This window comes from Myotis lucifugus, unplaced genomic scaffold (assembly GCF_000147115.1).
Source record: "Myotis lucifugus unplaced genomic scaffold, Myoluc2.0 scaffold_5, whole genome shotgun sequence".
NCBI classification, from domain to species: Eukaryota; Metazoa; Chordata; class Mammalia; order Chiroptera; family Vespertilionidae; genus Myotis; species Myotis lucifugus.
In genome coordinates this window covers 3,910,115-3,921,702 of record NW_005871053.1, presented here as the reverse complement: position 1 = coordinate 3,921,702, position 11,588 = coordinate 3,910,115, and the positions used below count along the sequence as shown (strand labels likewise).

General features: G+C 40.7%; 1 pseudogene; it reads right to left on the bottom strand.

Annotated features, from left to right (window-relative positions):
- Window positions 1-717: 717 nt before the first annotated feature.
- Window positions 718-11,588, bottom strand: part of LOC102439921 — an 89,797-nt pseudogene continuing 78,926 nt past the window's right edge.

The following is an 11,588-nucleotide window of genomic DNA, read 5'->3' as shown; positions in this document are numbered from 1 at the left end:
TATTATTAGATAGGATAAGAAAACCCCAATATGCAAATCGACCAAACCGAGGAATGACCGGTTTCTATGATGCACACTGACCACCAGGGGGCAGATGCTCAATGCAGGAGCTGCCCCCTGGTGGTCAGTGTGCTCCCATAGGGGGAGCATTGCTCAGCCAGAAGCCTCTCCTGCCTCCACAGCAGTGCTAAGGACCCTTTGAGGGGTCTTGGACTGAGAGAGGGCACAGGCTGGGCTGAGGGGACCCTCCCCACCCCCAGTGCACTAATGTCATGCACTGGGCCTCTAGTTGAATTATAAAGTATTAGCAGATATAACACTAGAAATAGGTCATGGGCAACTCTGAAGTCTTTTACCTAAGTAGTATAACAGAAAGTTACAGTGTTGACCAAAAGAACACACAGGTTTCTCATTAAACTTTGTTATTTTAATGGGTCTCAAAATTCTGTGACAGAGTTTTAGTCATGTTGTTTCCATTAAAAAGTATTGATTTTAAAAATTGATAACTTAAAAACTGCCACACACACACACACACACACACAAAAGAACCAAATGGTCCACAAAACATTCTCCTTTCCTTTTGAAGGTTTTACGATGCATTGTAATCATTCACCAGTCTTTTACTATTAAACTTAAATGGCCAATTGAGACAAATAGTTCTGAGATCGTTCTTCCACCACTAATTAAGATTGGGGTGGCAGGTGTTGGGAATAATGTTCATTTAGCCTTCTGAGCGTCTGGGCAGACTTGGTGACTGCCAACTCCAGCTGCTTTCTTGTCCATTGCTTTGATGACACCCACAGCAACTGTCTGGTTCATGTCGCGAACAGTGAAATGGCCCAGGGGAGGGTAGTCAGAGAAGCTCTCAACACACATGGGCTTGCCAGGAACCATATCAACGATGGCGGCATCACCAGATTTCAAAAACATAGGGCCATCTTCCAGCTTTTTCCCAGAACAACGATCCGTCTTCTTCAGCTCAGCAAATTTGCAAGCAGTATGAGCTGTGTGACCATCCGGCACAGGTACGTGTCCAGCAAAGGGGGGAATCAACTGTCTCTACATGGTAAAAGCTATGGGAAGGGGGGGTCTACACTAAATAGGGGTAATACTAAATAGGTTAGGACAGATAAGCAAAGGGTAACTATTTTTTATGTGTTGTAAGCTAGTTTCTAAAGGCCAAATTCTGTAAAGTTCACGTGTAACATGTAAACTTTTGTAGTTACATCAACATTGAGTAAATTTGTCGGTATGTCAAATTTTAGTTTTCCAGTGAATTCCTGTAAATGTGAATTCATGTTTACACATGCTGAGGTAGCTTAAGAACCTGAAGTGAGGCTTAAATAGTATTGCGCACTGTCTTGCTGCAGTTAATTGCATCCAAATTCTAGGAAAAATAAATGATGCTGGAAGCTGAAAAAAAGAAAAAGATTGGTCAGGTCATTTGGGGCTGAATTACGCAAGGTTTTAAATGCAAAGGAACTCTAGGGAGTCTACCATGATCACTCTTGAAAAAATACTAGTTAATCTGCTTGTGCATTAGGGACATTGTCACGTGGAACACACCTTGCTGCCCGCTGATAGGCTTACATCAGACAGATGGTCAGGAAAGCAGCACGTGGCCAGGTGCCACGGTCCGTAGTGAGCACGCCATAGATGGTAGCCGTTCTCCTTACTACGCTGTGGAAGTATTCTTATCTGACCTGCATTTAATAAACCTGCCAGATTAACCAATGCTCTTTAATTTCCTTGCAAAACATTTTGGCTGACACTCATGAGATGCCACGGCTGTGCTAGTGAGGTCAGCTCTCTGCAGGTGTCTTGATGTTTGTGCTTCCCGAAGGTGAAATGTGCACTCCCCACACCTGCGTGTCAGTTACATTGGTTATTTTCATCCTGTAATCGAAGTAAACTGTTACACAAACCAGTGGAACATGAAAGTGGGAAGAAAGGGACATTTCTATATAAACCTCGTTGAATGCTCTGGGTACCCTTGATAAAGGCAAGTCATTAAAGGGGTTTGTAATTCTTACTTCACTTTAAAAGCACATTGCATCATGGGTATATTTTATGATCTAGATTGAATTTGGGAATATACAGAATTAACCTGATCTTTCCATAAAAAGAAAAATACAGGGTGATTTGGCATGCAGTTCACATGATAAATATGAGCATTTTTGTTGTTCTTGTTTACTCAAAAATTGCTATGGCATATCTCTTCAATATCCTGTGTTTGGGTTACATTTCTGAAAAAAAAGGAAATAAGAAATGAAATATTGTGCTTTTATTTATGATGGTGACCTTTCTATAAAGTATCTCATCAGCTCCTGAAGGAAGATGAATGCCCTGTGGTTGATACAGAGTCAATGCAGGGTCTCAAATTTAGAACTTTTCTGGTTTAGAAACTATAAATTATTTATGCAGTATTAAGCTTTTTAAACCCTGTTTATGACAGTTTGGGATTTTGCCAATCTTGGTCGAAACAGTATAATTTATCTTGTGTTCCTTCAATGTACAATGCATTCTGAAGCCCAAGAAATGTTAAATACATTTTATTTTCTTCTCTGCTGTGCTGAGGTCAGGGAGGCTAAGCTCTCAGGCATTCTTTGAACATTTCTTGGCCCCCTGTCTGCTCTCAGTGTGCTAGGTGTTTTGCTTTGTTTAACTTTCATATCGAGCCTTTATTTTATGTGACATTTTCACTTTATTGAACTTCTTAAAGAATCCTTTATCTCCCATTAATTATTTCTACTGAATTTTTATACATTGTAATTTCAGTTATAAATAAGAGAGTATCTTTCCAAGTAAAGAATTCAATTCTTTTTAGATCCCAGTGTCTTTCAGGAGTATGAACAATGAATTAGTCTGATTTGGTTTTATTGCAATGTATGAAGCATTAACAGTAAACTTCAAAAGAGTTCAAGGTTTCGTTGAACAGTTAAAATTTGGTATTTATTTAAATTTTATTTTAACATATTAACTATGAGATAACGCTAGTATAGAGAGTTGGATTTTTGTTTGCTTTCTTCATTTAACAGTGTTTTCAAGATTTATTCATGATATAGAAGTAATTTTTTTAAAATTCCAAAAGCTATGTAATGAATACACCACAATCTATTAATTCTGTGCTTGGTGAATATTTATGTTGTTTCCAAGCTTTTGCTACTAAAACAATATGTATTCTTATGTTATTAGCAGTTCTCTCAAGTACACTCATAGAGATAGAACTGCTAAGCCAAACAGTATGCATATCCCCAAATTGAATTTTTATTGAGGTATAATTGATATATAACGTTATGTTAGTTTCAGGTGTACAACAAAATGATTTGGTATTTGTATATATTGCAAAATTATCACACTAAGTCTAGTTAACATCTGTCACTATACATATTATTAACTATAGTCACCATGCTGTGCATTATATCCTCATGACTTATTTTTTTAATATATTTTTATTGGTTTCAGAGAAGAAGGGAGAGGGAGAGAGAAATAGAAACATCAGTGATGAGAGAGAATAATTGATAGGTTGCCTTCTGCACGCTGCACATTGGGGATTGAGCCTGCAACCCAGGCATGCACCCTGACCCCGAATCGAACCTTGACTTCCTGGTTCATAGGTTGACATTCAAACCACTGAGCAACACCAGCCAGGCTTGACTTACTTGTTTTATAACTGGAATTTTCTAGCTTTTGGCCCCCTTCACCCATTATTGCCTGTTCTCTGTATCTATGAGCTCATTTTTTTTAAGATTCCGTATATACTAGTAAGTGAGATCATATGATACTTGTTTTTCTCTGTCTGACTTATTTCACTAAGCATAGCACCCTGAAGATTCATCCACTAATTTTTTTATGCCTGAATAATATTACATTATATACGTGTGTGTGTGTATGTATGTGTGTGTGTGTGTGTGTGTGTACTGCATGTTCTTCACTCATTCATCTGTCAGTGGACACTTAGGTTGTTTCTGTGTCTTAGCTATTGTAATTAATGCTACAATAAGCATGGGGATACATATATCTTTTCAGATTAGTTTTTAAAAATTCCCTAAGATAAATACCCAGAAGTAGAATTGGTGGACCATAAAATAGTCTGATTTTTATTTTTTTGAGGAGCCTCCATACTGTTTTCCATAGTAATCGCACCAATGTACATTCCCACCAACAGTGCACAGGGCGCCCTTTTCTCCACATCCTCGCCAACACTTGTTGTTTATTGATTTATTGACAATAACCATTCTCATAGGTGTGAGACAATCTCTCATGGTGGTTTTAATTGACAGCAAATGCCTTTTTTTGAAGTTGGAATTTTTTTGCATTAATAATTTTCCTACCTATGCCCATATTTTTCTCATTCTTGGACAGCTGCTTTGGTTTTTCTTCTAAATCAGTGATTCAATTTGTAGTGTACTAATCTCACAGTAGGAATCCAGGCATGGCTTAGCTAAGTCATTCATCTCATAGTATTTCATAAGGTTGTAATCAAGGAGTCAGTTGGAGCTGCATGCTTATCCGAACTCCCCACTGAAGGAGGATCTGCTTCCAAGCTCATGGGCGTGGTTGGTGGTAGGATGCAGCTCCTCGGAGGCTGTTGGCTCCCTCAGTTCCTTGTCATGTGGACAATTACATCATGGCAGCTGTCATCTCTGAGAGAGAGAGAGAGAGAGAGAGAGAGAGAGAGAGAGAGAGAAAACCAGCCATATATGGAGCCAAACTTTATAACCTAATCTAGGAAGTGACATTTAATCATCTGTGTTGTATTCTACTTGTTAAAGTGAGTCACTGAGTACAGCCTAAACTTGGAATGGGGTTTTACCAAGAAGTGTAATAACAGGAGGCAGTGGTCATTGGGGACCATCTTGGAGGCCGCCTACCACAGGAATTTTGCTCGGTCACACAGTATGACCCCACTCCAAGTTCTCTGCCTCCCATATTTAGTCAGATTATCTGATTTCTAGGTCTGTTGGTTACTATTAGGACTTTTAATGATATTTTTAAAACTTTATCTTGTAGTCTATGACCTTAAATTAGTTGATTTTCCCTCTATGCTCTTTAAAGCTGGGTTCCCATACTTCCATCAGGTTCCTTCCCCGTCTCTACCTCTCAGACCATCAGTGTTAACTTGCAATGTAAACATTGTCAAGGCTCGTAGGATTTATGATTTATCCTAGAATTAAAACTATGTTTTCTGTGACTTGCTGGGGGGGTTGATTTTGTGAAATAAAAACCAATAAACAGAAATTACCATACAATGAATATGTAAATATTATTTACCACAGAAACTACTCTGGGGAATTTTACTATTTCATTGATCATTTTCATTCTTCTATTTTCTCTCCTCCTTTTCCCTCCTCTCCCCCTCTGTTTCCTTCCCTTCCATTCCCTTCCCTTTCCTCATCTCTCTCTCTCTCTCTCTCTCGCTCTCTCTCTCTCTCTTTCTCTCTCTCATTCCTATTATTTTGGAGGTTGAAGCTCCTGGGACTCCTTTATATCACCTGTCATTTCTCTCTTATTTCCCATCTTCTGGATTTTGTTTTGTTTTTGCTCTTTATTCTGGGAAAATTTCTCAACCTTCTCTCTCAGCCTTTGTCATGTATTTCAGCAATCCACATTTTTCTTTCTGAGATCTCTTTCCTATTCCATCTACCTATAATATTTGAAAATTTTAAAGTACATAAATAAATGAAATAAATAGTTGAAAAAATATAGGCCTATTAAATTCTTCTGATTTATTCATTTTAATAAAATAATGAAAAAGACACAGAAAAAAAAGTGTACATGTTATGTCGTGTCCTTTTATACAGGTGAATAATTCCATCAATATGTAAAATATCACTTTGATGTCCAGCAAGCATGATGTAGATTCTGAAGTTCAGAGCTTTCACTGGTGTGCTTTCCTGTGCAGGTTCACCCCGGCTCAAATTATCACCTCTCTGCTAATGACAACTGAATTCACCTACAACTTTGCCTTTCTCTTCTAGTCTGCCTCTAGTTTTGCACTCCATCAACCTACAGAACATGTTCTACTGCCTGTCTTGTTACTTAAATTTGACATGCCCCCAAGCCAGACTCATCATCTTGGAGCCACCATTTTCCCATCAGATTAGCTCAAAACCTTGTGAAGTCAATGTGATTTTCAAAGAGGGAAAACTTAGATGTGTAAAATGTAACATTCTTTATCTTCGTATAATGAAATGTAATTATATTTTCACCTCATGCAGCACTCCTTCTCATAGGGACAAAGCAACCCAATCACCTGGAGGAAAATTCAGTCGCTTTAATGATGTCTTAATCATTAAACTCAATCAAATTCAGTGAGCCCCCAGTCACTCATGGTTAATAATTACATTATATATAACACACATACATCTATACATCTATACTTATTATACTATCTCTTTTTATGTTTATATATAAAAATATTTTCTGCTCTTTTTCTTTTCACTGCAGAGGTGCCTTGTTGGCAGAGAGAGGGCCCTGTCTCAGTCTGGCTCTGCCCCACACGGCGATGAGCTGAGCTGTGTCATCTTCCTGCCTCCATTCTCGGTTGTCAGCATCAATTCTTACTTTTGCTAAAACACATTATGGGAACTGAGGGTCCAATGTTACTTTCTGCTGCCATATTTTTTCACCACCATTTCTGACACTCCTTTGGGCCACCAAATGTCAAATAACCTCAGTTGCTTTGGGATTTCTCTCCAGGGCTGTCAAAATATAAGACCATCATCAAAACATGCGTGCCCGAGACATCACAAGCCTGATGCCATTGTGGTGAACGCAAAGGAGGGTACTGTTTCACTCCATCCTTGGGTCCCTAAGGATAAAGGAGGGTTGTACATTTTTCTGACTCTTTCTGATCTACAACACTTAGGGATGTGGAGGGGTCTGAGGAATGGGATTGGACAGTGTTCAAAGTTCTTCCTCTGAGTATCTAAGCTCTCTTCTTCCCACCTGATTATCCTTTGCCTCTCCAGGGAGAGTTTGAATGGAGGGAGGGCTGAAAAAGGCTTTCTTAATTATTTTCCTTTGAAGTTTTCTGTTATATGCACAATGAAACTTTATTATTATTATTAATTTAAAGAAAAATATTTGGTGGGTGTTGTTGTTGTTGGTTTTTATCCCTCTTTGGCATCTTGAAATAGTGCAAAGTCTGCCTCATGTCCCCCAACCCAGCTGAAAGTGGGTCAGGGCGTTAAGATACACGTGGAGAAAACCATCAATTAATACTTCCAATTGCTTATTAAGTTTGGCCTTCTCTTTAATCCCTGCCCCCCCCTTTTTGGCTTCTATATCCAAGCTCCAAGACCTCTCTTTTCTTTAAAATGCCTTTCCTTATTTGTGCCTTCCTTTCAATCCTGGCAGCTACTGCCCTAGTGGAGACCCCATCAAATACCGGGATTACTGAAATGGCGCCTCTGCAGACCTCAAATCTCCTGCAATTTGAATCTCTCTTCTGTGCTGTTGCAGAATACTTTAAAAAATATATATCACTTCTATCATTTCATTCCTCTATCAAAAGATCTACAGTGGTTGCCCACTGGGTCAAGTTCAAAAATATTTGCTTGACCTCTGGGCCAAGCATAATAGAGATTCACTGTATCTATCAAACCTTATTTTTCACTAGTCTCACCAAGGGCTTTTCAAGTTGGTTTCCTTATTTCCTTTATTATCATGAAAATGTTTGCCTTTGAACTTGTGCTGCATCTTTTGCCAGTAACGTCTGCCCCTTGTATTTCTTGTTACTCCAGTTTTAACCATCTTCCAAGACCCAATTGAAACCTCACCCTTTTCCTGGTGTTTCTTCCCCAATGAAAACAATTCACATTGGTCTCTCTTGCCTTGGATCAGTGGTTCAAAACTTTCCTGGAGTTTAGAATCACCTGGAGGTGGGAGGGACTTTCAAAAATCCCAGTGCCTGAGTTGCACTCCATACCAAATAAGTCAGGACACCTAGGGGTGGGAGGCAGGCATCAGTATATTTGAGGTCCCCAGCTGATTTCAATGTGCAGCCATGCGCAGCCATACCATAACTTTGCACTTGGCTATGTTTGGTTTAATATTGGCATCCGATTTTTTTATTACCTGTCTGGAACATCATACGCCGATGGAAAGGAAACAGGTTTTATGCTGATGGACGTAGACTGTTGGTGCCCCCCCCCCCAGATCCCTTTGTATCCTTTTAACCCATTTGCTCGCCCCCTCCCCCGGCCATGGCATGGTTTGGATTTCAGCGGCCAGCACCTCTGAACTTGGTTTCCTGGGCCGACATCAGGCTCCTTTTCACATGAATAATGTGCTTGTGAGGATGAAAGCCCAGCTCCTTTGCCTCTAGTTTGGATTCATTTCAGAGTTCCCTGTAGGATCAGGTTGAGGCTACCTCCGTGGGACACGGTCGGAAACACGTCCTCGAGTGGCTTTCCCTGCTGTTCCGCGTTCTTTACTCCCTCAGTATTTCTCCCGGGAGCACCTCCTTAATCAGTCACTAGCTCACGAATCCCCATCTCAGAGTCTGCCTCTTTGGAACCCGACCTAAAAACCTGGTCTTTCCTTCACTGAGCACATATACAATTCAATGAAGATTTATTCGTACAGGGATTCTTGATACAGGAAATAGAAATACAATTTAATAAAACCTTAGTTGAAGGAACTGAAATATAATATATACAGTGTTCTCTATAGATTACGTATATACTTTCTTAAATGTAATTTTAGAACTGGACATACTGAAATCTTACCTAGGGTAGGGAATATGGGCTAGGTAAAACTTTATCAATAATATTTATAAAAGTATCTGAGGAATGGTGTGGGGCCAAGCAGTTAGGCATCAAGGCCGTTGTGTGTTACTGCTACCACACTCAAACAGCAGAATGGGAGAGCCTGCATTTCATGTCAGATGACAGGTGCTGAGAGGACTTTTCTTGACGAGGGCTTGAGAATTTGCATCTCAACCAGTTCCCAGGTTGGCCTCATGACATTAGAGTCAGAAGACAAGGGTCAGGACAGACCCCTATGGGTCCTTAGTTTCACTAGCCTGGACTAGGTAAAATTCTATTTTTATGAACCATAAACATGATCAGACTTCAGTGGACTCTGCCTGAGATATTCAGAGGCAGGAAAGCAGCAGTCAGCTGGTCGTGTTTGAAGCAGTGATTAGAGAAGTAAAATTGCTTCTCGTTAATGTTTAACTTATGTTCAGCAAATAGTTTCCCTTAAGCTATGAGCTCACCTAAGGAAGAGTTTTGCACTTAACATTTGGTGGCCAGTGAAGCAGATTTTTAACATTTTGAATTTTTCCCTTTCGATTCCTTCTCAGGGCTAGCAGCAGCGACTGAGCATTTTTCTTTTCCTCCTTATTTTATCTCTTCCTGGTCTATAGTAGAGTGTAAAGAATTCAATTTATTCAACTGTTTATAAGGTGTGTGGGTATATGAATCATTGTACATGTATACAGAACACGAGCTTTTTTACTCTTATGTGTATATAATTTATCAGTTATTAAGAAGAGATTTAAAGTTTTAACATATAAATACAACAACAAATGTTTTGCTATAATATAATTTTTCCATTTCCACTGCCTATTCTTATCAGACTTCTCTACAAAAGCTGTGTACATATTTCTCTGTGTATGCAAATTCCTCAGCTGATAGCTTTGCTCTGTTTTCATAGAAAATGTCTTTCGCATAGCCACAATTTACTGTTTTGTTTATTTATTCTTTTCAGTTGTATCATAATTAGCAAATGATGTGGCCCTGTTTCTGTCAAAAGCAAAGCACCTCCATTTTAGGCTGTTTGACATAAAACGAAATTCCACTAGATGGCGCCATTGGAATGCACACGTATGTATCTTTAGTCCCTGTACATCTCCACAAAATCCTCAATTTGAAACCTGTTGTAGCTTGTCCATTTGGTTTGTGAATCAGGTCTGCTCCCTGCGAAACTAAATGGATTGGGATGATTTGGTGTTTAGGTAAGAGAGCATGCAATGTTTCCCAGAGGCCCCCAGAGAGCACTAGGCAAAACAATGAAGAGACGTTTTGAACAGTCCTCGTCCAGTTACAATTTGCTTTCAATATTTTTGTATTGGTTTCAGACGCATAGCCTAGAGGTTAGATAATCATATAATTAAGTGTCCCCCCGATATTTCCAGTACCTACCTGCCCCATACATAGTCATAGTCATCACAAATGTATTGACTATATTCCCTAAGCTGTACTTTGCATAAAACTACCAATTTGTACTTCAGACCACTTCTTTGCTGGTCTTCTTTGGTTTCCTTATGTAACTCCACTGATCTTGTAGTGACATCTTTGACCCTGGTTGCTGCCCCAGTCTGTAGTTACTTCACCCAGTCTTGTCTCCTCGGCTGACTGAGGGGACTGATGGATTTATTAGATTCCTGTTAACGGTTCACTGATCTTTGCCAGTTTGTCCAGTGGTTCTCCAAGTGCCATTACTGGGCCAGCAGCATCACCTGGAAGTTTGTTAGAAATGCGGATTCTCAAGCCCAAAGCCAGGTCAGCTGACTGGGAAACCCAGGGAGTGGGGACCCAGCAATATGGGTTTTCACAAGCCCGCCAGCTGATTCTAATGCACACCAAACTCAGAACCGCAGTGCTAGATCCTTCCTGACAACACAACTCTCACCCATGTGGGCTAACCTCTCTCCTGAAAGTCCTTGAAGGGGAGGACACAGGTGGGTGAAGGAAAATTGTGAAGGCGAGCTGTGCCGTTTGACCTACAGAGAGGGCTGGCTCTGCCTTCCTTTCAGGTCCTGTCTGTCACCACAGAGCACCTCCCTTCCCACGAGGCAGGGGAATGTTCAAGCCCGTTTCTTGTATGTAAATGAAGTGGGAGTGCACATTAGCCATTCACTTTGCTCTTTAGAAAGAGGGGTGAGCTACCCAGGAAGGCCGCCAGATGGCAGCCACGTCCCCGCGCCGCCCTGCGTTACTGAAAGGCAGTTTCTGGTGGTTACTGTGGGCGAAGAAAGCGATCCAGCGGCAGCGGTCGTTTATTGGCTGAGCCGGGCTGTTTGTCTTTTTCTCTCCCGCAGCATGAGACAGGACCCAGAGGGAGAGAGAGCCAGGAATTGATTGGAGGTCAGAGAGCTCCTAGCAAGTCTGCGATCCCCCACTGACCCCCGTTTCACCGAGTAAATGTGGGGGAGGCTATGCATTTTCAGCAGGAGGTGGGTCTCTCCTGAAGGGGGCTCCCTCCAGGAGTCAGTCCTAACAGGTGCCTGGAAGAGCTCTGTCTTCTGTCTTTTTTTTTTTTTTTTTAATAAACGCCGAGCACCAGCACGTACAGACCACCTGGGGAGCTTTCAATCTGGATGACCTGACGGCACCCCAGGCCAATCCCCTCAAAATCACAGGGTAGCTGCAGGGCGGCAGGGCAGTTTTAAATCTGCCCAGGTGATTCTCATGTATTTCCGGGGCTGGAAACATTGCGATGAATCTTGTGGCAAAGTTGTTTCAATGAAGAGACCTTGGCTGTTGCCTCAGGCCCTCGTGTAAATTTCAATAATGAAGCTTGTTGTCTTGGGCAGTTTTGATATTCAAAATGGGGAGATTTTGTTGTAGACAGAA